At 38.2% G+C, this 16,584-nt stretch overlaps 1 long non-coding RNA gene across 1 annotated transcript; it reads left to right on the forward strand.

The window, feature by feature from the left end:
• The first annotated feature begins 3,299 nt into the window (after window positions 1-3,299).
• LOC140498589 (uncharacterized) lies at window positions 3,300-5,503 on the forward strand. Its single transcript, XR_011965137.1, has 2 exons — window positions 3,300-3,610; window positions 4,952-5,503. It is a non-coding gene; the product is annotated as an uncharacterized lncRNA (long non-coding RNA).
• The last annotated feature ends 11,081 nt before the right edge of the window (window positions 5,504-16,584 follow it).

The raw sequence follows: 16,584 nt of genomic DNA on the forward strand, positions 1-16,584 counted from the left end.
GAAATATAGTATACTTTAGTAGATAGAATTTATGACATGGATTTTGGCTTCTCAGAGACCTTTTTTAACTGCATTCCCAATGGTCATATAAGTTCTGATTAGTTGGAATTGCTAAATGAGGGAAGTTTAGATAAAGAAGTGTAACCATACCAGAGTGCTTTCTATAAAAGTATGCTTTTCTTGTTTGTTCAGAGTTGCTCTGGAGAGATATGGTTATATGTATAATATATAGTGATAAATATCTCATATTTATTTAGCATTTTAGAGTTGACATATGTTTTCATTTGATCCTTACAATAACTCATTTAAGCAAGGCAAATGTAATTTCCATTCTACAGACGGGAAACTGGGACTCAAAAGCATTAAGTTATTTGTTCCAGATCAATAAGCTGTAAGTCTTGTCTTAGGCCTAGGGCCCACTCTTTGGATTCCTAATTCAGGTCTTTTTCTACCACATTGGATCAGGGGACTTCCAGATATTGAACCTGACTTTCTAGTGGTACAAAGTTAGACAGCCATTTCCTTTGAATTGTCTTAGTTCCCTTGCTATGTATGAAGAGGGAGCGGTATCAAATCCTTCACTCTGGAAACTCTGTCTGATGGCCTGGCATTGTGGCTTTTTCCCTGCCTGCCTTTTGAAGGGAGACAGAGCTGTGCCATTGGTAATGAGCTCAGTTATTTAAGGAGTTATAATTAGGCCTCAGTAGGCCTTTTTAATTGATGTGGTAAAAATGGTAAAAATGACAATTTCATTCAACAATTGTTCTTAAAAGCTTTCTCCTAAAAGAATAAAAAATAAATTATGGCAACGTGTAGAATTGTTTACTCCAACATAATTATTCTCAGAATCCAATTATCGAATAAATCTGAGTCATAATCCCATGAATGTGTGTGCCCCATGTCTTCTGTCAGCATTTTTTTTGTGGGAGGAATCTGGGGTAAATCCATTCAGATTCCATTAGCTTATCTTGACTGGGATTCTGTATTCTTCAGCTGGAGACCATGGCCTGTCTAGAAATATATTTTTCTTCTGTCCTCAGGAGGACTGGGCAAGGACTTATCTAAATATTGCACATCCCTCAGCACCTAGCACCATGCTCTGTAAACAGCAGGGGCAAGATTCATGTTTGGTGATTCTACTGGTGCTTCTTGGCTAAAAGGTCCCATTGTCCCTATATATTAAAGGCGAAGCAGAACACAGAATGCCTTTTTATAAAGATCTTCATGGAGGAGTCAAATCTCTTTTGATCACTTTCATCGGGATGGGTTTTCCTTCTCTCTGACCCTTGTCAGCCCTGTTCTCAAGCCCTTGAGACCTGCCCAATTCATTGCCAGTTGCTGTCCTATCTTCCTCTTGCAGATTATTTCCAGATCTGTTTTTGGATTATATTTTCTTTTTCTCTGCCTTTTCCTCCTCTTTTTCCTCCTTCTCTTCTTCTTTCACCTCCTTTTCCTCCATCCCTTTTATTCCTTTTCTTCTCCCTTCTTCCTCCTCCCCCTTTTTTCCCCTCATTTAATAAATATTTACTAAATATTATGTGAAGTACTGTGTTAGGCACTGGTAGATATTGACAGAAAAACAAGAAAAATTCTCTACTCTCAAGGATCTTATGTTCTACTGGGGGAGGCAGAAGGGGACACATAAGTAAGTAATTAAATTATGTAAAAATTAATTTCAAGAAAGCTTGCATATAAGGAATTAGGGGACAGGAAGAAGGAAGAGTGAAGGGCCTTGCTTGAGAAGTGGCACCTGAGATGTGTCATGTAGGAAAACGGTTTCCAAGAGGTGAAGAGTCTCAAGGCACACATCCTGATCATGTCGTACCACTTGTACAAAACCATCGGGATGGAGGTAGAATGTCATTTATAAGGACAGCTCATAGGCTAGCTGAACAGAACAAAGACTCTATGGAATGTATTAAAATGAAAAAAAAAGTCTGGAAAAATAAATGAGTCAAAATGAGGAATACCTTGATGCCAGTCTCCCTTTTTTCCTCCTTTGAGATAATATTTTCTCAGTGCTAGCCCTCGTGTTCACACATTACAAGCCACCCTTGACTTAATAGACTCCCTGTATTAGTTGCTACAGATAAAAAAAATGAGTTTTCTGAAGGTGTGGATCTCCAAACTTAGCATGGCTGATGCATGGGCAAAAGCCATAGGACATTTTGCTGATATAGTTTGACCTCCCACATTGACCTAGACCTGCTATAAGCTCAGTTTCAAGGCAGCCTGGTAGCACTGTAGTTAAAGTGTTAGACCTGGGGTCAGGAAACCTTAGGTTCCAGTTTGGCTTTGGATAACATACTACCACATGACTTAACTTCTGCCTGCCTAAGCTTCCTCATCTATAAAATGGGGATGATAGTAGCACCTCCCTCACAGGGTTGTTGGGAAGACTGAATGAAATCATATTTTAAAAGTTCTTTGTAAGTCTCAAAGTATTATACAAATATTAGATATTATTATAACTGACATTCTGCTGGCATAGCCTTTAGCAACCAAGCACCCTTTCTAAGCCATGATTATGCATCAGAGTAGGACATTGGTGGAGCCATTGCTCCATTAATCATTCAAAATTCATAGCAATTCGATAAATTTATATTGTGTGCTATAAAGGTCTCAGGCTACTTAACTTCATTCTTCTGGCATATTTATGTTTCAGGTTGCTTTAATGGTTCTTTAGGTGCTGCTCTAAGTGTATTGAAATAGGGGCTACAGCTGTTACATATTCTGTGTCTAGTGTAGGTATTAATAATCTGAGTTCTAGGGACCCCAGAGGGGTCTATGGATAGATTTCAGCACTTTGAATATCACCTTGGATAGGAAAAAATACATCTTTATTTTTTATCTCAAATTAATTTAGTATTTCCTTCAGTTATTTAAAAACATGATTCTGAGAGGGGGTCCAGAGGCTTCACCAGACTACTAAATGGTACTTGTTCTCTCTCCCCCCTCTTTCTTTCTCTCTCTCTCTCTCTCTCTCTCTCTCTCTGTCTCGCACACACACATACACATACACACACACATCAGTGGACAATGGATAATTATTGAACAATTACTAATTGGCAAGTAGTTGAGCTAGAAAATTGAGTTGTTGACCATAAAAGTTATTAGAGAAAAGGATGAAGGCAAGGAGCCTTATAATTTGAAATATAATAACATACTTCATGTTTGTCCTTCATTTTTCAAAGAAGACCAGTGATATCATGGTGATATCTTGACTTGATCATGAATTGGATTTAATTGAGGCAGAGTATTACAAAGTTGTTAACTTCACTCTCTGTCTTCCAGAGTCATTGAAATCCAGTGGCAGGAGAAAAGTCAAGATGACTGGTGGCAGCCCAGGGTACAGGGGATGTCCTTGGCATCTTTGATGTCTGATGAAGCTCGAAGTAATTCATAGTGCCTGCTTCAGCTGCCTTCACGGCCATTGGAACAAGTTGTTCTCATCAACTCATTCCACTGGGAGAAGTCTTCACATGCTTTGAGTAAACATCCCCCACCTCACCAATAAGTTTGAAGGCTATTGGTCCCTCTCAACCTGGTTTAGCTCATCTTCTTACCAGGGTGTGGCCACTGTGCATGCTACATCTTTTTGGAGCCACAGGTAAGAATTGAGTGCCACATGGATAGCAAAGGTGGGTAAGCACCCCTGATAAGGGCTCAACAAGTTTCCATACCAGAGGTATTAGTTCTCCCCGAACACCCCACACACCCCATAGTAACATACAACTTTAAAGAAAGGGATACAAATTTTGAATGATTAATTTCATCCCCAAAGTTCTACTCCTGCTTATAGCCTAGAAGTGGCCTTGAGTTCTTAATAGCTATGCCAGTACTTTATAGACTACAGCAAATCCTTTGCCAAGTTGGGAAGTCTGAATATCATTATATGCATCTGGCAAGAACCTCCTTCCTGTTAATCTTAAAATACCACTGGGTGGACTAAATCCAAAGGTCCAACATAGCCAAGTCAGGTTTTTTTTTTTTTATTGTTGTTTTGTGCATTTCTTTTGCAAACTAGGCTGACTTTGAATTTCAGACTTTCACAGCTATAGGGTTCTACCAAGGCCTTTGCCCTGAACACATTTAAATGAGAGGTACAAAAACCGTATTTGGTTATAAAATAGATATGAAACATAACTATTACAGAATTCATTTTTCTACCAACGTAATATAATGGAACCACAGGATGTCAGTTATGGGAGGGACCTCAGAAGCTATCTGATCCAACTCATACCTGAGTTAGGATTTCCTCTATAGTATCCCTCCTCCTCTCCAGCTGGGCATCCAGACCCTGCTTGAAGATAGACTTCAAGTGTAGTGGAACTTGCTACCTTCTGGTGCAGCCCGTACCATGACTGGACAATTGTAATCATTTTGTAGCTTTTCCTTAATCAAGCCTAAATCTTCTTTGCACTTTCCAGCTAGCACTCTTAGTTTTTATTTTTTTGTTTTTGGAGTCAAGTAGAACAAATCTGATCTCTCCTCTATCTGACAGCCCTTTAGATACTTAAATGCAGCTCTCATCTGCCCTCATAAAACATTTCTACTTCAGGCTGAACAATCGTGATTCCCTCGCCCCATTCCCATATGATGTGTTTTTCAGTCCTTTTTCTGTTTTGGTGCTCTCCATTGACTGAGCTCCATCCTCTCAATGTCCTTTGTTATCCATCCTTCCATGTACATTACTTTGGATAGTTATGGTGTCCCAATATCCAGAAGGTTGGTACAGAACCATCTTTACATCCTCCCTGAAACTGTGTTATTATAAGAATAAAGAGAGGAAGAGGCTTGCATAGGTCACATGGTCAGCATGTGACAGCATCTTGACATTTGGGAATTTCTGCAGTACTCCTGACACATACAAATTACATGAGTGACATATCCATAATACTTATTCTGTTTAAAGTCAAATATTATATTAGTGTTTATTTTTTTCTTTTAGGTAATAGCATCCTATGTTTGAGAATGGATTTACAGACCATGTAGGCCAATCTCTTCTTTTTACCGAAAAGGAACCCAAGTCCTAGAAAGTCCACGTGGAAATCAACAGCCTCTTCATGGGTCCTCTTCTTAAGTTGTATTTGCTAAATCCAGGAGAGAAGATGATCTGAGTACCTTATTTTTTTCATCCTCTCTATTCCACAGAAAACCTCAAGCTAACCCAGTATATAATTTATGAACTAAGAAGTTCATGCTTTGCCTGAGGGACAACAAACATGTCTTGCATTTACCCTAGAGAAATTTTGAAACACAAAGTAACTTGGGTCAACGTGACCTCTAAGAATGCCGTTGTTTCAAAGGGAAGAAGATTCCCCTGAGTGTCCATTCACATCTTACATATCCACTAAAAGGAAATTCCACTCTTCTTCGTAGAGATCAAAGAACCAGAAAATGACTTAGGCTTCAGTTTCTTTCCTACTTAGCTGAACCTTTGTCTGTCAAAGAAAGGAATTTTTACGAGGGACTTTCTCCAAAAATAAAAGGCTTGAAGCTACTCTGTAGAAAGTGTTGTTTCGGTTTTTGTTTGTTTGTTCTCCCCTTGCAATAAATGTTTGTTGGATTGAGCTGGAGGAAGGGCTCAATGTGGATACTCTTTTAGATCATTAACAACTGAGTTAATGTGCTAAAAGATATCATTTGACATAGTTCCACCTAATTTCATCACCTTTCGTATTCAATGAAACATTTATTAAATTCCGCATTGTGCACTATCCTATGTTTGGGGAGTACAAAAACAAAATAAAAATGACTGGTGCTTTCTGGGAAGTTACATTCTGTAGTGGGAGAAATAACGCCCACTTATGGGCAGCCAGGTGATGAAGTGGATAGTGCCAGTTCTAGAGTCAGGAACATTCATCTTCATGAATTCAAATCTGGCCTCAGACATTTACTACTTTTTTGCCTCAGTTTTCTCATCTATAAAATGAGCTGTAGAAGGAAATGGTAAGTAATTCCAGTATATTTGCCAAGAAAACTCCAGATAGGGTCATGAAGAGTCAGATATGACTGAAACAACTGAATAATAACAAAATTATAAGTAAATACAAAGTATTTTTGAAAATCACTAGTGGCTGAGGGGGACAGCAAAAGCTTCCGAAAGTGGTACTTAGATTGTGCTTTAAAGGGAACAGATAGGTAGGAGGCAGAGGTGGAGGAAGTATATTCCAAGCATGTAGGACAAGTTGTGCAAAGGCTCAGAGAGAGGAGATGGGGGAGCAGCAAACAGACCAGTGTGACTGGAATGCAGAATGCGTGATGGTGAGTAATATATAATAAGATAGTACTACCTCCATCCTAGGGCCTTCACAAGGTCTCTGCACTCACACTGATCATTTTTTCTCTTTGACTTCTTGCCCTAACCTGGAGTTTTCTGGAAGTCCTATGAGATGAGGCATTGAAGTGCTATAAGCATCTTTCTTCAGAGACATTTGAAGAGTTTAAGAAGCAGGTTTGGAAGGATGTAACCCTGGGCTTTGGCCCCAGTCAGTGTTCTAAGATGATGTTCAGCCCCAGGTACATGTATTGGCTTAGAGATGGCCATTGCAATATACACCAGGGAGCAGGATAGTAGACCCAGCATCATATGGCTAGATGTAAAAACATTCAGGTATCTGAAGAAATACGAATGCCACACACTGAGAAAACTCTGTTGTCAAACTCATATATTAGTTGTTTACCTGGATACCAAATCCCTGCAGCTTCACCCCAGATAAAATCCCTTCACTCACCTCTTATCCTGGTACTGAACCTTGCTTCTGATCCAAATAACAATTTATTCCTAGATTATTACCTGATGCTTTCTGGGAATTTCTTGACCACAACCTTCCTTGGGGGCATTAACTGAGTAGACTTTAATTTCTCTTGGAACCTAGCCTACTTGAGCCCAAGGTACGTCCTCTGTGTCTAACAAAGGAGAACAGTTTACTGAAGCCTTCATCTTTTACTACATTTTAAAATCACTAAACTCCAGCTGAAGGCATAGAACCTCCTGAAACTTCTGTCTTTTCTGTCATTCATTAATTCATTCATTCAATAAGTATTTATTAAGTGTCTATTATGTGCCACTCACTATGAAAGGTATGAGGGATACAGACAATACAAAATTAATACTTACCTTCTAGGAGTTTGTTTTTGGAGGAGGCTGTTGTTGTTGTTGTTGGATGGGATTTAAGTGAGGCAGAGTGGTGCAAAGTCATCAGCCTCACTCTCTTCTCCAGATAACAAAGTCCAACGGCAAGACCATGGCCAGGAATCAGGGGGTGACCATGGCCTTTCTAAATTAAAGTCTTTCCTAGGGCTCAGTTTGTCAAAGGCTTTGCCCTGAAAGTGACTAAACTACTGTCACAAAGATATTAATCTTGGAGGTGAAAATCTCAGGAGTTTCTGACTAGAACAGAAAATAATAGCTTTTTACACACATTCTAAACCATCAAAACCTAAATAGTTGAGCCACCAAGGCTTGGACTGGGGCAATTTATCAGCTATTCTCACATCACCTGTCTAAGAAGTTCATCTCTGGGTGTAAAGACCTCATTCAGAATCCTAGTGGCAGGGGTAGTCCATTCTTATCCTTTCTAGAGAGGTATCATGCATTTAGAAAAATACACATAATATATATTCAAAGTAAATTCAAGATACTTTTATTGGGATGGGACTAAAAACTGGGTGGAATGGAAAGGTTAGGAAAAGTCTCCTAGGAGACTTTTAAAAAAGAGAATTTGAACAAATTTTAGAATGGCCGAATCTACTAGTAGAGAGAGTGTGGCAGATTTCCAGCCCAGGACAGCCTGGAAGGTCAACAGGAAGGATCTGTTGCGTGGGACTGGAGGAGCATGGATAACACAGTACACAGGCTGTACTAGCATGGATCCTGCCATAGCAAAGCCAAGCAGGAAGCCTCAGCAGTCTGAAGCAGCAGCAGCAGCACTGTGGATTCTCAAACTTATCATGCCAGGATGAGAGTCCAGTGGAACTAAGAGAGAGAAGCACAGTATCCCAGATAACAGAAGCAGCCACTCCTGAGACTATCAGTCTGCCGATTAAATGTCTGTAAGTCACCTACTTGAACTTTTGGGAACCAAGATGGTGGAGAGATCTGTAAATGCTCTCCCCTCCCCTTTTTGACTCTGAAAAACCAAGAGAATATTTCCCTAGGAAAAATCCTGGAATAGTGGGATCAGTCACAGAGATAAATAGCGTCTTAGCTGGAGAGGATGGGAAAATCACAAAGGGGTATCCCTCTTGCTGCAGCTGAAGGGGACCAGTGCAGGACCAGAGCTGTCCCAGACAGCCCCACCTCAGCTAATCAGGAGGAGATCCTGAGCTCCAGAAGCCTGGAACCCATAAGCACAAACAGCAGGACACCAGGCATGCCTCAGCACAACCAGGGGAATTGGGAAGACATTATTGAAGACAGGGTTAACCAACTGCTGAGGGTGGTTGTGCTCCAGCTCAGGAGAGGAGACCTCCTGTGACCAGACCACCCCTCTCCCACACCTTACATTGTGAGCTCCAGGGTAACTCTGGAGAAACTCAGAAAAACTTCACCTGGCCTCTGTTTTGACTCACCAACCAGCTGAGCACAAGGTAAGCAGCATCATTCTAGCTTTTAGCTGAAAGTATCAGAGGCCACAATACACAAAAACACAAGTTCCAAAGCACAAGAATCATGAGACAGAGTCCCCTGTGTCCCAGAAGCAGAGATCCACTTGAAAAGCTGGGGAAAAGACAACTATCATGAGCAGAAAACAAACCAGAAAAGACCATAGAATCTTACTATGGGGACAAGAACCAAGACATGAATACTGAAGAGGTCAGCATTGAGACTATACTCCCATCTGAAACTTCAGAAAGGAATATAAATTGGTTTCAAGCCCAAAGAGTATTCTTGGAAGAGCTCAAGAAGGATTTTAAAATCAAATTGGAGAAGGAGAAGAAAAACTGGCCAATGATTTTTAAAATATACAAAAAGAATTCACTGAAGAGAACCTTAAAATAAGCAAGAAAGAAGTTAAGGAGGTGAATAAAACTCTGGATAAGGTAGATATAACAGATCTCTGGAGAAAATTGAATGGGTATAGAAAGGAGTATACCTTTTTCTCAGCAATACATGGCTCATATACAAAAATTAACCATGTACTAGGGCATAAAAAATCTCACAATCCAGGGCAGAAAGGCAGAGATGGTCAATGCATCCTTCTCAGATCGTAATATAATAAGAATTGTATGTAATAAGAAGCCATGGAAAGATAGACCAAAAATTAATTGGAAAGTAAATAATCTAATCCTAAAGAATGAGTGAATTAAATAATAAATCATAGAAACAATCAACAACTTCAATCAATAGAATGACAATAATGAGACAATCTAGCAAAACTGATGGAATACTGCAAAAGCAGTTCTTATGGGGATGTTTTATATCATTGAATGCCTACATGAATAAAATAGAGAAAGAGGAGATCAATGAATTGGGCATGCAGCTGAAAAAGCTAGAAAAAGAACAAATTGAAAATCCCCAAGTAAATACCAAATTAGAAAGACTGAAAACTAAAGGAGAGATTTAAAAAATTGAAATTAAGAAAACTATTGAACTAATAAATAAAACTAAGAGTTGGTTTTATGAAAAAACCAATAAAATTGATAAACCTTCAGTCAATTTGATTTAAAAAAAGAAAGAAGAAAACCAAATTACCAGTATCAAAAATGAAAAGGGTGAACTCACCTTCAACGAGGAGAAAATTAAAACAGTAATTAGAAATTACTTTGCCCAACTGTATGCCCATAAATTTAACAATCTAAGTGAGAGGGATGAATATTTTAAAAAAATATATATTGCCTGGATTAACAGAAGTGAGAGTTAAATATTTCAGAAAAGAAATTGAACAAGCCATCAGTGAACACCCTAGGAAAAAATCTCCAGGGCAAGATGGATATACAAGTGAATTCTATCAACATTTAAATAACAGTTAATTCCCATACTATATAGACTATTTGGGAAAATTTGTGATGAAGGATTCCTATCAAATTCTTTTTATGATTCAAATATGGTTCTGATGCCTAAACCAGGAAGAGTCAAAACAGAGAAAGAAATTTATAGACCAATTTCTCTAATGAATATAGATGCAACAATTTTAAATAAGATTTTAGCAAAACAAATACAGCATCTTATCATGAGAATAATACATTATGATCAGGTAGGATTCATACCAGGAATGCAGGGCTGGTTCAATGTTAGGGAAACTATCAGCATTATTGATTATATCAACAACAAAACTAACAGAAACATGATTATCTCAGTAGATGCAGATAAAGCTTTTGACAAAATATAACACCCATTCCTATTGAAAACACTGCAGAGCATAGAAATAAATGGAGACATCCTTAAAATAATAAGCAGTATCTACCTAAAACCCTCAGCAAGCATTATATGTAATGGGGATAAGCTAGATGCATTTCCAGTAAGACCAGGGTTGAAACAAGGATGTCCATTACCACCACTGTTGTTCAATATGGTACTAGAAATGTTAGCTTTAACATAAGAGAAGAAAAAGAAATCGAAGGAATTAGAACAGGCAAAGAAGACACTAAGTTATCACCCTTTCCATATGATATGATAATATACTTAGAGAATCCTAGGGAATTGAGTAAAAAACTACTTGAAGTAACAAATTGCTTAGGCAAAGTTGAAGGATAAAAAAATAAACCCACATAAATCATCTGCATTTCTATATATTAGTACCAAAGTCAACAGCAAGAGATAGAAAGAGAAATTCCATTTAAAGCTATGGTGGACACTATAAACTATCTGAGAGTCTCCCTGCCAAAACAAACCCAGGGACTATATGAACACAATTACAAAACACTTTTCGCGCAAATGAAGTCAGATCTAAGTAAGTGAAAAAACATCAGTTGCTCATGGTTAGACCAACCTAATACAATAAAAGTGACAATTCTACCTAAATTAATTTACTTATTCAGTGTCATGCCAATTCAACTACCAGATAATTATTTTCTAGAGCTAGAAAAAATAATATCAAAATTCATCTGGAAGAACAAGAGCTCCAGAGTATCAAGGGAATTAATGAAAAGAAATGCTAGGGAAGATGGTCTAGCCCTAAGAGACCTCAGATTGGATTATAAAGCAACAATCATCAAAACCACTTTGTACTGGCTAAGAAATAGAGGGGTAGATCAGTGGAATATGTTAGGTACTCACGACACAGTAGTCAATTAATATAGCAATCTCCTGTTTGATTAGGCCAAGGACCCCAGCTTCTGGGATAAGAACTCACTGTTTAACAAAAAGTGCTGAGAAAACTGGCTGATCAGACCAATGCAAGTTCTGAATGCTCTACCACAGATTGGACACAGCTAGTTCATGTGAACATTTGAGGTGTATACTCTAAATTTGCTCACTGTGCATTTCCTTTGAGTTATTTCAGTTCTGCTTTGATCATAAAACACAGAACCTTCTCCAATGTGGGCATGCCATACTGAGAGGTCCCTTGCCAGTGTCTCCCATGTCACACAATCAAATCCAAACTTCTTGAGAGAGACTTTGAGAGTGTCCTTGTATCATCACTTCTGACCATCATGTGATCATCTGCCCCAAGCAAGTTCTTCATAATATAGTCTTTTTGGAAAACCTATGTTTTGCATTTGAACAACATGACCAACCCATCAGAGTTGCACTCTCTGAAATGTAGTTTGAATGCTTGGCAGTTTGGTTTGAGTAAGGACCTCAGCATCTGGAACCTAATCCTGCCAGGTGATCTTCAGAATCTTCCTAAGACTTCATTCTAAGCACTGGGAAAAGCAAATGCTTTATGGAGACAGGAGACCAGTCTGAGAGGAGCACTGAATGCATTAGGGGAAGTGGCCCTGATCCAGTTTAGCATCTTGGATTCAGAGCTTGATGCATCTGAACCCTAATAATTTGCTCCATTTTTTGAACCATCATAACTACATACCTTGAATGGGCATCCCTTACATATTTAATTTCTACCCTATTTTTCCACATACTACAGGCTACAAGAGATCTCTTCTTTTGTTTCACTTTTTTAGGGATTATTTGAGTCAGTGAGGTAATAAAACAGATAAAGTTTTAGGTTTGAAGTCAAGAAGACCCCATTAAAAATCCAACCTCAGATACTTACTAGCTGTGGACCTCATGAAAATCATTTAACATCTCCCTCTCTCAGTTTCTTCAACTATAAAAATAATACTTCTCCCCAGGGTTGCTGTGATGATCAAATGACAATATTTATAGCACAGTGCCTGGCACACAGAAGGTGATTAATAAATGTTTATTTTCTTTCTTTTTTATTTACCTTGGCAATTGACCATGGAAAAGAGAATAGACAAATTTAGAAATAAATAAAAGTGTGAATAGAAGGTATCTACCCTGCATCCCATTGAGAGGCATATAGGCTTTTTAAGGAAATCTTTGGGTCAGCTAGGTGGTGAAGTGTTTAAAGTGCTGGGCTTGGAGTCAAGCAAACCTCAGTTTCAAATTCAGCATCAGATATTTACTACCCATGTGACCCTGGGTAAGTCATTTAACCCTATTTGCCTAAGTTTCTTTATCTGCAAAATGAGCTGAAGAAGGGAATGGCAAACCACTCCAATAATTTTATCAAGAAAACCCCAAATAGAGTCACCAAGAGTCAGACACTATTGAAAGGACTGAACAACAACAAAATGCAATCTTCAACTACAATACAGCAGGCCCATGTGCTTCTCTAGGCCAGAGTCAAGGGAATGAATGAATGAATGACACAAAACATGTATTAAATAAATACTATATATCGGGTACTGTGCTAAGTTCTGGTAATATGAATATATTTAGAAAGAGAGAGAGAATCTATGCACACAAGGAACTTACATTCTCATGGGGAAAGAGAACACAGCAAAGAAGGCAGCCAGGGAAGGACATTTTTGTCTGGAAAGGTACAGGAATCGTGAGTGAGGTCATAGGGCAATCTATTGAGATTTCATTTCCTAAAGTTATGGCTCTATTGACTTAATTACTGTTCAGAATAACAAGCAGAAATTTGGTTGGAGAAGGTAACTATGCATAACATGGCAGAAGGATGGTGGGAAAGTATCTGGTGGCTAGAGTTAACTAGAGTGGGAATTCTCACCAACTGGGACAACACAACTTCAGGGCAGGACTAGGGCAGGGGTGGGAAACCTGTGGCCTCAATGCCACATGTGGACCTCTAGGTCCTCAAGTGTGGCCTTTGATTGAATGAAAGAATTCAGTCCATATCCAAGGATTCAGTAAAAAAGGCTACGCTTGAGGAGATAGATGGCCACATGTGGCCTTAAGGCTGCAAGTTCCCCACCTTTGGACTAGGGAGACTGACTGGAAAAGTACAAAATAGTGTCACTACGTGGATGGCATGAACTAAAATTGGCAGCAAAGTATCTTGAGATAGCATCATGAACTATGCCAGAATACCCAGCCCTTCCATTGTCCCAGGTGAGAATAATGTCTCATTTTCATCAGAATGCACCAAACCTGATTTGAGGCTTTGTGCAACTTGGCAAACTAGATCTGGCTTCTTTGTTTTATTGATTACATAGTTGGAGAGTTTGGGAAGGTTTGTTTTGGTTTTTTTTTTTTCTGGTGTTTGAGGTAGAGAGTATATCCTTATAAGGTGATTGTGCCTTGATGGCCAAGCAACAGATGTATGAATAGTTCTGTTGTAGCTTGACTCAGGTCTCTTCTTTCCCCTTTCCCTGCAGATGATAAAAAATATCACACAGATAGACATATCTTAAGAGGCGGTGACTTTTGCTTTGATAGGAACAGAAAAGATATTTCATCTTACTGGATTTTTCAGTAGAAAGAATTTGTAGTCAGTAGACAGAGAGGTGAAGCACTATTACTATGTGACAAGGGAATAGCTTGTTTATACACAACTTTTTTTGTGAAGATATGGACTGCAACGGGATCTTACCTGTACAAGTCAAGGACTCAACAGCATACATTGAACAGTTGAATACAAAGCAATTGCAAGGGAGCAGTGGAGTGTCATAAAATATATAAGAAATGTAAATTTTACCCCTCAAAACACATGACAGGAAAAAATGGCCTAGTAAAATAATAAGTTAAGATGCAATGTCCATCAGTGGCTTGAACAAATGAATTATGTCTGTGCTGATTTGCCTAATCATTACTATGAGCTATCTATAATACTTTACTTCTTTAATTATGCTGAGTAGGAGTTCTTGAAACAATGAAAGTGTTTTTAAAAACTACTCTCCCCTTCTTTAACTCAGTAATTAGCTGTGAAGACAAAAATGTAAATAAGAACATAATTCATCACTGTACTAGGCAACAAACACCACTTTGATATATTAACACCCACTGTGGAGAGAAGCCAACAGCTAAATATGCAAGCCATTAGATTGAGAAGTCAAGTTTATCCAGGCACTCTTCATTAATTTGTTTACTGTTTGATAGGCACCAGGGGAGGGAAAGGGATGGGAATAAATGTTTATACAGTACCTACTATGTGCTAGGCACATTGCAAAACACTTTTACAAATCTTACTTAATTTGAACAGTACGTAGATAGGAATGGCTTACCTACCACATGATAAATTAATAGAATTCAAGTTAAAAGAAATCTCAGAAGTCATTTAGTGCACTAGTCTTCATTTTAGAGAGGAGGAAATGGAGGCCCAAGAGGTTGAATGAGTTGCCATGTCATCATCTTGATGCCATGTTCCTCTTCGAGAATGGACAAACACAAGATCATATGGAGAAAAAAAAAGAGGAGAGTCAATGTGTTATAATGGACTCTGGAGTAAGAGTTCCTTGATTTAAATCCTGATTCTGACGCTGCCAATGGCATTGGCCAGGCACTCCACATTCTTAGGTCTTATTTTTCTCATCCAGTTTCTCAACCAATATGAAAGTTGTGCCAGATAGCCTTGGACCTTCCCTTCCATACCTTGACCTCTGATCCTCAGATCTGGATCCAACATTCTTGCTATACTCATGCTGTCCCATCATTATCATACAAAGAATGTCTTGTACTTACCCAGAAGTTCTGACCTTGGAGGCAGGCAAAAGATGCAGTAGGGGAAAAAATTTGGGATTGAGAGTGGGATGATCAAATGAAGGGAACTGTGGGTATGTTTTCATTTTATTTTTCTTGCTTTTTTTGCCAACATGGCTAATATAGAAATACGATTTGCATGACTTCATATGTATAATGGCTTTCACATTGCTTGTCTTTTCAATGGGTGGGGGAAATGCTGGAAGGAGGAGAGAATTTGGAATTCAATTTTTACAAAATGAATGTTAAAAATAAACAAAAAGGTTTTTTATAAAAAGAAAATTAAATACTTGACCACAGTTCAGATAATGTTTCATATTTTTAGTTTCCAAGAGATCAGTGGAAAATGATTTAGCTATAAAGTATAGACCTATAAAAAATGAAATAAATCATAGCTCATTCAAAAGGTTTGCATTTTACTTGGGCTTTTATGTTTGTTTTTTGCATATTATTAACAATAATGATAGTAGCTGGTATTTAAGAAGGACTTTAAGGTTTGAAAAGCAGCGAGGTGTTGTAATGGATAGAGCACTAGGCCTAGCACTAGCAGAACCTGAGTTCAAATATGACCTCAGACATTTACTAACTGTATAACCCTGGACCAATCATTTAACCTTGTTTGCTTCAGTTTTTTATCTGTTAAAAAAATATGAGCTGGAGAAGGAAATGGCAAACCACTCCAGTATCTTTGTCAAGAAAACCCCAAAGAGGGTCATGGAGAATTGGACAAGATTGAAAAAACAAAACAGGTCAACATGAGATTTGCAAAGGGTTTCGTATACTATCTCAGTTGAGTTTCGCAACACTGTGAGATGTGTGGTTATTGTCTCCTATTTGTTATAGATAAGGGGAATGAAGCTTGAAAAAGATTAAGTGACTGACCCAGGCTCACTAAGCCAGCAAATGTCTAAAGCATGTTTTGAACTCAAGTCTTTCTGACTCCAAGTCTGTTATCCTAATCACTAGCCTAAAAATTATTAACAGTAGCTCAGTTCAAACAAATTAACCAATACCTTTTGGTTTTATATCCCATTAATTTCTGAATGCTACTCATCTCTCCTCCCTCTCCCTCCACCACCCCCAAAGCAGACTGTTTCTTTTGACAGAGACTTAGAAAATAAGAGGGAGAAGGAATCAAAGTCGGCAAAGGCCAACCACAACCTCTGATGTATTTCTCAATATATGCATTATTCGACACACGTCATCTTTCATTTCTTGAGTGAAGGATGGTTGGTACATTTTTTCAATTCTTTTCCAGATCCAACCTTGGTCGTTATGATTACACAAACATTCTATTTGCCTTAATTAATTAATTAATTAGCTAATTAATTAATTAATGCTATCTGGTCATTGCACACGATTTTTGGTGTTGTTTCTGATTCTGCTTCCTTCACCCTGCATCTAGTTAAATGTCTTCATACGCTTATCTAAATTATTTATTTTCATTTATCACTTCCTCAGGGGCAATAATATCTCATTATATTCCCTTACTACAATTTCTTAGC

The sequence above is a fragment of the Notamacropus eugenii genome, chromosome 4, assembly GCF_028372415.1.
Source record: "Notamacropus eugenii isolate mMacEug1 chromosome 4, mMacEug1.pri_v2, whole genome shotgun sequence".
Lineage (NCBI taxonomy): Eukaryota > Metazoa > Chordata > Mammalia > Diprotodontia > Macropodidae > Notamacropus > Notamacropus eugenii.